We start from the raw sequence: 12,190 nt of genomic DNA on the forward strand, positions 1-12,190 counted from the left end.
GACTCATGGTTCTGGAAACTGGCAAGTCCAAAATGGAGGGGCCACATCTGGTCAGGACCTTCTTGCTATGCGTTATAACATGGTGAAAGGTTTCTCATGGGGGTGGGGGAGAGGCCTAATTCATCCTGTTATTAGGAACCCACGCCTGCAATAACTGACCCATTTCTACTATAATGGCATTAATCCACTCATGAGGGATGGCAGGGCCCACATGACCTCACGCTTCTCAGTATTTACATTAGAATTGTTTCTAACAAGAAATTTGGGGATGCCTCCAAACCATAGTGCCTTCCTTCCTGCTTTTTGTCATTATTGCTTGACCAACTACCACAGGGCCTTTCACCTGATTCACAGAAGGAAATTAAGCAGAGCCCCATTTGGAGGTTTACACTATGAGGTAACATAGAAGGGGAAGGGATGGATATGGAATTAAGTCCAACTAGGGGATCCAGGAAGACTTCCTGGAGGAATTAGGCCTTGGTTCTGAGTCTTGAGGAATGCATAATATTTGAGCATGTAGAGCCAGAGAAGGAGAACGAACCCACACACAGGAAAGAGCAAGGTGGGACGGGGTGGAGGGGTGTCGGGAATCCCAGAAGACATGGAGGAAGGCAGTGCTGGTCAGGATGACTTCAAGCCATCCCAAGGCCCAAGGGAAAGAAAAGTTTGCATCATTCTGGGATGCTCAGAAAAACATTCTGGCCACTTGTTTACCTGTTTTCCCTTCTGTTGAGCACATCTATCTCTGTTGGAGGCTCATTTATAATTCAGGCAACCTCCTTCAGAGGGAGCAGGTGTTTCTCTGGGATGAAGCACCTTGGGAAGCAGGAGGGGAGTATGTCACAGCACAGTCAGGTGGAGGCAAGGGCAGAAGGAGGAGGAGGCTGGTGGGCATGAGAGGACAAGGCAGTAAACCAAGCAAGAGCATGCTCCCTTCCCACCCAGCGCTGGCTCGCCTTTCCGTCTCTGCATATCTGCATTGATGTTGTCCTCTGCTCTGGGTTCCTCAGAAAGCCCAAGTATATCTGCTTTACTGGGGAGTGCGTTAGAGGTGGAGCAGATAGAAGGGCAGGATTTCAAGCTGGCCATAGCTTGATACTAAACAGTAGTTCATTTTGTGAACCCATCTTCGGAGAGGCCACGTAAGAACCACATCCTACACTCCTGCTGGGTCTGGAGGAGGAAGAGGAAGGCACCGGCCTCCACTCCTCCAGGTTGCACAAGCACAGGGCTTTTTGCATGTCAGGCTCAACAGGGAAGCTGGTGGTGAACAGTGTGAGGCATTGTCGCATTGGGCTGGGGAGATGAGTGTTGGAGCCTACGTGGAGATGGTCACCATGCTAAAAGCTGGGGCTGAAACAGGGGACTTAGGAAAGGCCCATGAGGACCTGGAAGTGCCTAAGAATGCAGGGACAGTTGATCTTGTTAGTGGCTCTCCCCTTAGTTACTAGTTAGCGCATAGGCAGGTTTCTGCTTGCTGGCAAACCATGAGAGCAGTAGTCAGACACAGGGTACCAGTAGAGGGTGGGAGCAGAGTGGGCTTCGAGAATGTTCACTTCCCTGCACAGACCAGACCGGGCCTGGCTGTGATCCAGTCACCCTGAGAATCCATTTTGGCTGCCCATCTTTGACGGGAGGCAGGCCCCCAAGGGCCTCAGAAAGCAAATATAACCTCAAATAAAGACAAGGCATTAAAGGGACTCCTGAGGACTCAGCATTATTAATGGCCTATTCAAGCCAGGGAAATCAATAGCTGTTTAGAATGGGCTTTAGGGAAGAGACTAGTTTAGATTAAGAAAAAGGAAAAACAAATAGTTGCCCTCCATGAGGTAAGGGGGTGAGGCAGGGCTCCCCCAGCTTGACAATTCTTCTATAACCTTTTGATTGACACTTACAGAGAAGGGGGCCCTGTGTGTCAGTAGAAATTAACAACTAGATTGATTTTTTTAATCTAATTTTCCCTTACCTATCCAGAGATCCTGAATTCCAAAAGAGGAGATTCATTATTTTTCTAAAACAGATTAGTACCTTCTTCCTCAAAGCACTCAGGAAACGAGAAAGGTTTTTAAAGCTTTAGAGGGTAAATTTGAAATGCTGGTGCTTTTAGTTTGGCAGGGAAAGTAAAAACAAGGCTGATTCCATTTGAATGGTCTGGTGTTTATCTAATTCTCTTCTCTGGGAGCCAGAGCTCTGCTGGATATAGACACTTTCTGCTTCCCCCGGGGGAAGCAGGGGTGAGCATTATTGGCCCAGTTTGGCAGCTAGGAAAGCAAAGCACAAGACTGGGGAATGATCTGTCCAAAAGAACACAGTGACAGTGTGAAGTACGACAGTTCCCACTGTCTTCTTGATGAGGTTCTAGTTTCAGAATAGAAACTACTGTAGACTCTGGATTAAGCACCATCACATAAGACAGGGGAGGGGGGGTGATGAGGGCAAAGGGACACTCCTGGTCATGGAGGACACTCCTTTAGGGTCTGGAAATTTCTTTGTGTTCACTTCCTATCAGCTTTTTTTTTTTTTTTTGCTGCTGTGACTAAAAGATCTAACCAGATCAATTTTAGGGGAAGAAAAGCTTATTTGGGGGCTCATGGTTTCAGAGTTCTCAATCCATAGGCAGCAGGCTCCATTCCTCGGGGCTCAAGGTGAGGCAAACCCACATGGTGGAAGAGTGTGGCAAAGGCAAGCAGCTCACATGATGATCAGGAATCAGAGAGAAAGAGAGACTCTGCTCTCCAGATACAAAATAGATACCCCATGGGCACATCCCCAGTGAACCATTTCCTCCAGCCACACCCCACCTGCCTCCACTTACCACCCAGTTAATCTCATCAGGGGATTAATTCACGGATTAGGTTAAGGCTACAACCCAATCATTTCTCCTCCAAACTTTCTTTCATTGTCTCACACGTGAGCTTTTGGGGGACAGAATGTAATAGTTTGGATGTGTAATACTCCCCCACAAAAGCTCACATATGAAATAATACAAGAAGATTCAGAGAAGAAATTATTGGGTTGTGAGAGCCTTAACCCAATCAGTGAATTAATCCCCTGATAGGTATTCACTGAGTGGTAACTGAAGGCTGGTAGTGTTGGGGGGGGGGGTTAGGGGAGGTTGGGGGGGACATTGGGGACATGGCTTTGGGGCATATATTTTGTATCTGGGGAGTGGAGTCTCTCTGCTTCCTGGTCATCATGTGAGCTGCCTCCCTTCACTACACTCTTCTGCCATGATGTCCTGCCTCACCTCAAGCCCCAAGGAATGGAGCTGGCTGTCTACGGACTGATACCTCTGAAACTGTGAGCCCTCAAATAAACTTTTCCTCCTCTACAGTTGTGCTGGTCGGGTCTTTTAGTCACAGCAGCAAAATAGTTCACTAAAAACACTTCCTTGTTCTCTCAATCTGCAGGACTGAAGCTGAGTGCTCATGTGTGGCCTGCCATCCCCTGATCCAGTGACTGCTCCCCTGGGGCCTCCCAGTACCTTTATCCAGAGTCATGGTGTTGGCATTCACCCCAGTGACCTGGTGAGGCCTGTGTCATGACCTAAGAATACTTGAGTTCAATTCCCCTTTGTCAAGAGCCTTCTATGTGCAGGGTGCTGAGTGGTCATGTGAGGCTGCACTTGGCAAAGGCAGGAGAGCGTGGTGCTGACTTCAGTGGCTGAGGCCTTTGGTGACTGAGGCAGGCCTGCATGGGGAGCTGCAGAGCCTGTGGTACTGGGTTACTAGCAGGACTGTACCTGGCTTGGACCCAAACCCAGCTCTGTCACTTGGAGTTGTTGATCTTGGGAAAGTAAGTTAAACATTGCTGAATGAGGGGTTTTGCCTATAAAGTGATGGTAATGATCTCTACCTTGGCTGGGGAGGAGACAGCAGGTATGGCTAGAGTTGTATAATATGTGTAAATGCCTGGCACTCAGGAAGCACTCAATAATTCTGGCCATTGTCATGGCTGCGTGTCTAGTTTTGTGTGTCTCTGGGTGATCCTATTGCATCACACTGGAAGCTGGACTGTCCTTGGTTTCCTGTGTCACTCCTGTTTAGGCTTGTAGCTGTCAGGGAGGTCCACAGGTGGAAAATTACAGGCATTTTGGAGTATGCCTCCAAGCATAGCCTGCTACAGTTCCCACAGGGAAATTAGGCAGCCCTGGCTCCCCCGTGAGCAGGGTGGGGTAGGATGGTATTTGGACACGCTTGTTTTTCTTTGTGCATATCTCTGGGAATCCAAGAGAGCAGAGTCTATTGCTGAGGAGACAGTGTTTTCCATCTCGTCTTTCCCATTCGTTGCTATCTGTCTGTTGGACCTGGGGCTGGGGGAAGGAGATCAGATCTCTAGAAATTCTGGGTCTTCTCCCTGACTTCCTAATTGGGTAGGAGGAATTCCTTTAGGCAGGTGGGAATCATTAGGGGGAGGAAAATAGCATGATTCCTGGAAGAGCTGCCCACTCCTTTCCCCTGACCTATTGCTTCCTACTGCTCCAGCAGCTGCTGCTCAGATGCCAGCACAGCTGACCTTGACAGTGACAAACCCCATCTTCTCCCCTATGGCCCATTCCCCTGGGGCTGCTTGAACTGGAAGGTGCTGCATCATGCCTTTTGTGCCCATTAGTTTTGGACAAAACACGTAATACAGATGTATGAGGTTTGCAAGAGGCGGTGTCTACCTTGCACTGGCATTGTGGATGAACCCTCTAGATGACTTGCTTTCTCAAGGTTGCATAAACACTGTCTTCCTCTTACAAGTGTTCCGTGTCCCCCTCCAGAATCTTTTGTTGAAGCCCAGGACTGTATTTGGAGATAGGGCTTTTGCAGAGGTGATTAAGTTAAAATAAAGCTATTAGGTTTGGCTCTGATCCAACTTAACTGTTGTCCTTATAAAAAGAGAAAATATGGACACACAGCAAGACTCCAGCAGTGCAAGCACATGTGTCTTTGCATGTGAGGACACAGCAAAAAGAAGGTCATTGAGAGTCAGAGAGAGGGGACTCAGCCCAGCTGACAGCTTGATCTCAGACTTCCAGCCTCCAGGACTATGAAAGAATAAATTTCTGTTGTTTAAGCCACCCAGTCTGTGGTTCTTTGTTACAGCAGCCCCAGCAAACCAACACTCTTTTCATCAATGTACTGTCAAGTTTTTTTTTTTTTTTTTTAATGAGATTCTCTTTTTTTCTTGAATTTGAGGGACATCTTCAAAGGGAGATTGTTTTTGTTGGTGGGTAAGGTTTATCAGAAACCACTTCTTGAAGCTCTTTGAAAATTTAGGAAAAGGTAAAATGGAAGCCTGATCCCACCAATGTGGGCACGTTTCCACTGCAGATCCTAAACCGTAGAGGTAATGGGAAAAGATGGATCTATCCGTACAGACACAAAAGGTCGTGAGTTGATAAGATTCATCCTCCCAAGCAATGCCAAGAAAAATGAGCGATTATGATAGCAAGTTGTTCATCTTAAAAATTGATTTATAAGCATCATTAGAGAACTTGATATTTGTCTCACTGAAAAGACAATTTTTTTTTATTCAATAAGAAATATGTTTCTGCCAGTTATAATTCTAGTTAACCTAATACAGTGTGTTCTGGGCTTCACTTTTTCCTTTAGTTGTTGATAATTTGATAAACCTTGATTGCATCCGTCATTCTTTCTGGGGCGAGAAGATTCTAGAATTTCTGATAATAATAACTTTCTTTTGAATAGCACTTTCAAAGAAGACCCATAACTACCCTGTGAGATAATACACGTGTCCTTACTAATAACTGACATTTGTGCTTTTCCTTTTTACAAAGCACATTTGCGCACACTGTCTCACTTAATTGCCAGGAAAGGTAAATGCAGAGGAATTAAGTGAATTGGTCAGAGATACACAGCAATTTTTAATGCAGAACTGGGGCTAGAACCCAAGCCAAGGCTTTTTCCATGACATCATCTTTTTCTTCACAACAGGCTGAGAGTTATCTTTATAGAGATTTTGTGATTCCACAGTTACTGGGGTTGTCAGGGACTGAGTGAAAGACAAAATGAATCTTTAAGACAAAATTTTTAAAAATTTTATTGAGTAAATAGTCTACCTTTTACTATTAATTAAAAATGTTTTTAGTCATAAATTGACACAATACCTTTATTTTATTTATTTTTATGTGTGCTAAAGACTGAACCCAGTGCCTCACAGCTTGCGCTCTACCAGAGTTACAACTCCAGCCCCTCAATATTAGTTTTTAACCCTTCCATGAGTTTGGTAGAAAGCAAATTCATGAGAGGTGACAGCTGACTTCTAAGGAGGTTCTTCTATCTTTATTGTTATTTAGGAGAAGACAGCTATGTAAATGCATTCAGTTCCCAAAGTTCTGGCAATTCCCTACATAATCTTTAATATTCAGCTTTATTAAATACATTTTTTAAGATAGCATGTGAATAAGTTATCCATGTGCCTCATTTTGAATGGTATTTTTTCTCATTTTGATTTTCAGCACCAGTAAGGTAGGTACACTTCCTAAAAGGAACTTCCCATTTTGAATCTATTCTACTGATGCCCAGAGACGTGTCTCAAGAGAAGCCCCGAGAGTGAATCCTGGCCTGTATAGACTTTGCTGCTGCTTCTATGTTTTTCAAAAGACTAAGGTTCCTTTTGAGAGCTGTCTATCTGTTGTTTGCAGCTATGGTGCCTCTTCTGTGTTCTAATCTCCAAATTTATTGCTTCACTCTTTAGAAAGATGAATTTCAGGGAAGTGTTGTTTTTTTTTTTTTTGGTAGTACTCAGATTCAACTCAGAGCTGCTCTAGCACTGAGTTACTAAATTTTTATCTTATTTGAAATAGGGTCTAAGTTGCTTGGATCCTCCTGCTTCAGCCTCCCCAGTCACTGGGATTATAGGAGTGAGCCTCTGTGCCAGGCTGGAATCATTTTAATCAAAGCTGTGTTATGAGTTTTCTGCTGCACTCAAGAGCCTGAGCCAATACAGACAGCGGTCTAGTGAACACTTTGAAGTTCCCAAGAGTGAAGGTAAATCATCTGGATGGGTACAAAAGCCAAAAGCTGAAATGTCTAACCACCCTAGTGTGTGTATGTGTGTAAGTGCGTTATTATATGTGTGTGAGCGTGTGTATGTGTGTAAATTTTATATGTGTGTGTGCATGCCTGCATGTGCACCTGTGTGTTCATGTGCTGTTTGTATGTACATTTGTGCATGTTTGGTTTTATTTTGTGTGTGTGAATGTGCATGAGTGTATGCATATGTGTTTGAGTTTGTGTGTGCATGTTTGTGTTTTGTGTGTGCATGCATGTCTGTGTGTATGTGTGTTTTGAACACACACTTACACACAAATATACAAACCCACAAAACCACACACTTGTGCACACATCCCAAACAGGACACACACACACATACAGAAACACAGGCACATGCATGAAAACAAACACATGCAAACCTCACACACATTCATAAAAATACACACAACACACAAGCACATATGCACACAAACTTACACAAAATACCCATGTGCATGCACTCAGACACAAACACAAATAACCCAGCCACACACAAGTGCGTGTACATGCACACACAAAAAAACCCAAATATGCATGCACAAACACACATGCAAATGCACACATACGTACCCTCACAAACACACATGTACACACACAAACAAGCACACATACACACATACAACACACAATCATACACAACCAAACACACATGAACATATATGCACACACAAACACAAAATACATACATTAAATACACAAACATAAATGCACACACTTGCACACATACACACATAGGCCCACACGAACACCCAAACCCACAAACCCACACACATGCATGCACACACAAACCCACAAACCTACACACATGCATGCACACACAAACCCACAAACCCACAGGCACAGACACAATACACTCATGCACATGCACATGCACAACCACACACACATGACCAAACACATACAAACACACAAGTGCAGGCACACATGCTCAAACACTTGCATTAATACAAAAGCACAAGATAACGTGCATGCACACACAAAACACACAAGTGTACACGTGCATACAAACACGCACGTGCACAAATGTAGACATAGGCAAACACATACAACCACACAAGCACACACAAAATAAACACGTGCCCACCTGCATAACATGCACAAAACATGTGCACACACACCAAACAGAGTAACACTTTCATGAACACACATGTACATGCACATACATGTTATGCAGACATACACAAACAAACATGTAAGCACATGCACACACACAAAATAACACACATCCACGCACACCCCATGCCCAGACACAAACCCACACTTATACATGCACACACATAAATACGCACACAATAACATATAGGCATATGCACACACACATCCAGACACACAAAAGCACACATGCACATGTACACTACCAAACACACCCATGAATACACACACAACTACACACACAAGCACAAACACACCCTGACAAACACAAGAAAACATGCCCACAAAACACACATAAACACATGCATGCACAAAACACAAACAGGCACACTTACAGAAACACACACACACAAACACACTTGAAAACATGCACACACAAAAAACACACAGTCACACAAACACATATGTGCTCATGCTCACACACAAAAATCAAACACATGTGTGCACATGTATGCACACACATACAAAAATCACATGTGAACATGTACACAAATGCACACAACACATGCACACACAAATGCACTCACACAAAAAACACATGTGAGTATGCCTGTGTGTGTGATGCATGTGTGTCTATGTGTGAATAGTATGTGTTTGTGTATCTGAGTGTTTATATGTGTGTGTATGTGTAAGTGTGCATGTGTATGTTTGAGTGAGTATGTATGTCTGAGTGTGTATTTGTGAGTGGATAAATGTGCCTATGTGTGTGTATGTGTGAATGTTTGTGTTTGTGTGTGAATGTGCTTGTGTGTGTCTATGAGCATGTATGGTTTTGAATGGGTATGTATGTAATTGTGTGTATGTTTATGTGTTAGTGTGTATGTTGTGTGTGTATGTATGTGTGAGTGTGTGTCTCATTGTGAGTGTGTATATGTGTAGCTACGTGTACATGTGTATATGTGTGTGTTTGAGTGTTGTATATGTGTGCATGTGTGTCTGAGTGTATGTATGTGTGTGAGAGGGCATGCTGTGAATGTGTGTGTTTGTGAGTGTATAAGTGTACCTATATGTGTGTTAATGTGTGTAGGTATATGGTTATGTATGTGTTTGAGTGTATGTATGTGTTTATTTGTGATTGTGTGATTGTGTATGTGCATTGGTTGTGAATGTGTTTGTGTGTATGTCAGTATGCATTTCTGTGTTTGAGTGTGCATGTGTGGATGTGCATGTGTGTGTGTGAGTGGATGTATGTATGGGAATGTGTTGGTAAGTGCACATCTGTGTGTTTGAGTATATAAGCCTGTGTCTGAGTGTGTATGTGAGTGTGTGAGTGGGCATGTATGTGAGTGTATGTATGTTTGTATGTGTATATGTATGTGAGTGTATGTGTGTGTGTATGTGTGCTGAGTGTGCATATGTGAGTGTGCCTGTGTATGTGTGTGTCTGAGTGTGTGCGTGTGTAGGTGCATAGGGATCTTAATGGACTGTCAACAGCAGTCCAACTGCAACCCCAAAAGACAATCTGGAACCAAGTTACTTCCCATGGTATTCCTAGAAATACTATTTATGTATGTCACTCTGAAACCCCAAACCCCATCATTTCGTAGGTGTCAATTATGCAAATATCTCAGACTTCTTATTTTTTAAAGTAATCTGTTGAAAAATAGATCCCAGAGCTGTCAGAAAACTGAAGTTTGACTTCTCCTTCCCCCCAGCTGCCGGGCTTTGTTGCCCAGATTGAAGCCTAGGGCAGAAGGAAGAGGAGAAGGAGGAGGCACAGGCAGCTGGGCGGTCTCTCTGGAAAAGCTACTCAAGCGCTGCTGCTGCTATTAGCTGCAGCTGGTAGTCTTGGTCTTAATCCCCACCCAAGACTTTCTCTAAAGACATGCTGGCTCTGCTCCCCCATTTCCACCTTCATCTGAAGCAATTGAAGGCAGGTGGGGTGTGGCTAGAGGCGTGGGGTATTGTGGTCTTCTAGGATTGCCTCACCCTGTGTCCTGTCACCTTATTGCCATACCCTCTCCCCCAGCACACTTCAAGGGAAGGCAGACAGCTCAAAAAGAAAGGTCAAGTTGGCTTTGCATCATGGCCACAATGGACTGACTCACAAAGGGACTTGTTTGCATGTTGGGACCCGGATGGCCTAAAAGCCCTGGGCCTTATTTCTTCCCATCCTTCTGGGCTCACTTCAACTGCCACATTTTCTGTGCAGCCTCCCTTGATACCACAAGGAACTCACCCCTTCTTCATCTAAAGCCCCAAAGCATGTCCTTGGACCCTTCCTCAGAGCACTATCCACCCTCCACAAGATTATTTTTTGGTTATCTATTGTTGTGGCTTGGATGTGAGGTGTCCCCCAAAAGCTCATGTGTGAGACAATGCAAGAAGGTTTAGAGGAGAAATGATTGGGTTCTGAGAGCCCCAACCCAATCAGTGAATTAATCACCTGATGGGATTAATCGAGTGGTAACTGAAGGCAGGTGGGGTATGGCTAGAGGCGTGGGGCATTGAGGTCGTGCATTTGAGGTATGTATTTTGTATCTGGAGATTGTAGTCTCTCTCTCCTCTGCTTCCTAATCATCATGTGAGCCACTTCCCTCTACCACACCCTTCCACCATGTTGTTCTGCTTCAATTTGAACCCCAAGGAATGAAGCCTGTTGTCTATGGAGTGAGAATTCTGAAACCACAAGCCCCCAAATAAACTCTTCCTCCTCTACAGTTGTTCTGGTCAGGTCTTTTAGTCACAGCAGTGAAAAAGCTGACTAAAATATCTATGTACCCATCTTATCATCTCAGACTGAGAGGAAGACTTAGCTCATCTCACCCATTGCCCAGTCAAAGAGCTTTATGCACATTGAGGGCATGAAGTCCAGCTGAATTCACATGACCCAAAGTGTCAGGTCCAGAGATGCTCCTGGGCCCAATAGGAGTTCACTGTTTCCCTGAATGTAGACTTCTTACCCACAAGAATTTTTCTTTATGGGAGGATGCCTAATTCAAACCAGCAGCACCTAAACTAACGCCATGTTCCTTCTACTCCCAAACTGCATTTTTACTTTATTTAATTAATTCTTTTTTCCCCCCTCCTTGGATAAGTTTCAGTGGTTCAAATCAACCAACCTACCTCCTGCATCGACGTTTTATCCCCAGTTCTATTCTACAAACCCTGCAGGAAAATTCCAAAGACAAAATGGCCTTCAAAATGCAAGCTCACTGGTCTCCTAATTCCCACGTGGGCCCCTGAGACTCCTACCAATGAACCAGGGGCAGCCAACACCTGGCTAGCCTGAGACCTGCTAATGAAATGTACCAACTATTAATATCTCAGAGATATTAATGTTTACTGATGGAAAATTTAATCTTTGGAAAATTTAGATATTAATATCTACTGATGGATACTATTAAGAAAAATGTTCAGTTCATATTTTTAAGGATGGTGGAAGGGAACTCAGAATGATCATTTGCAGCTGCTAACCATTGTTTATCCATATAGATATTTTCCAGAACCGATCTCTCTGTAGTCTCTGGGCTCTGTAAAGTTGTTAGATAAACAATGACAACGGAACATGCTCTGAAATCTGAACACTGCCACAGCCAGCACCTGGTCCTCCACCCAGATCTGACCCCTCGGTTCTGGCCTCTCCCCACCCACACTCCATACTCTCAATAGCTTCTTTGTTTGGAAGAAGGCTTTCTTAAACCTGCAGGTTGAGCTGCTGCTAGCTCCTGGCGCACAGGCAGACAGCAGGCTGCACACCATTCTTCTTTGGCAATTCACTTAGAGCAAGGAGTGATCTTTTTTGAGGCTTGAGAATATCAATATGCGGCTGCTTTGCTAAAGTGCTTTGCGTCTCTCAGAGAAATCTGCTTGCCTTGAGCTAGCCTCCAGTTTCTTGTTAAGAGCTAATTTTAGAGCTAATTTGGGTACCATTAGTATATGGTTCTGCTGCAAATCTGACATTAACATTGGCGGTTTGATGAGTAACAAAGGGAGGCAAAGGCTTTTACCCTAACTGCAGCAATGCAGGCACATATGGTGTCATTTTTCAAGGA

This window comes from Marmota flaviventris, chromosome 8 (assembly GCF_047511675.1).
Source record: "Marmota flaviventris isolate mMarFla1 chromosome 8, mMarFla1.hap1, whole genome shotgun sequence".
Lineage (NCBI taxonomy): Eukaryota > Metazoa > Chordata > Mammalia > Rodentia > Sciuridae > Marmota > Marmota flaviventris.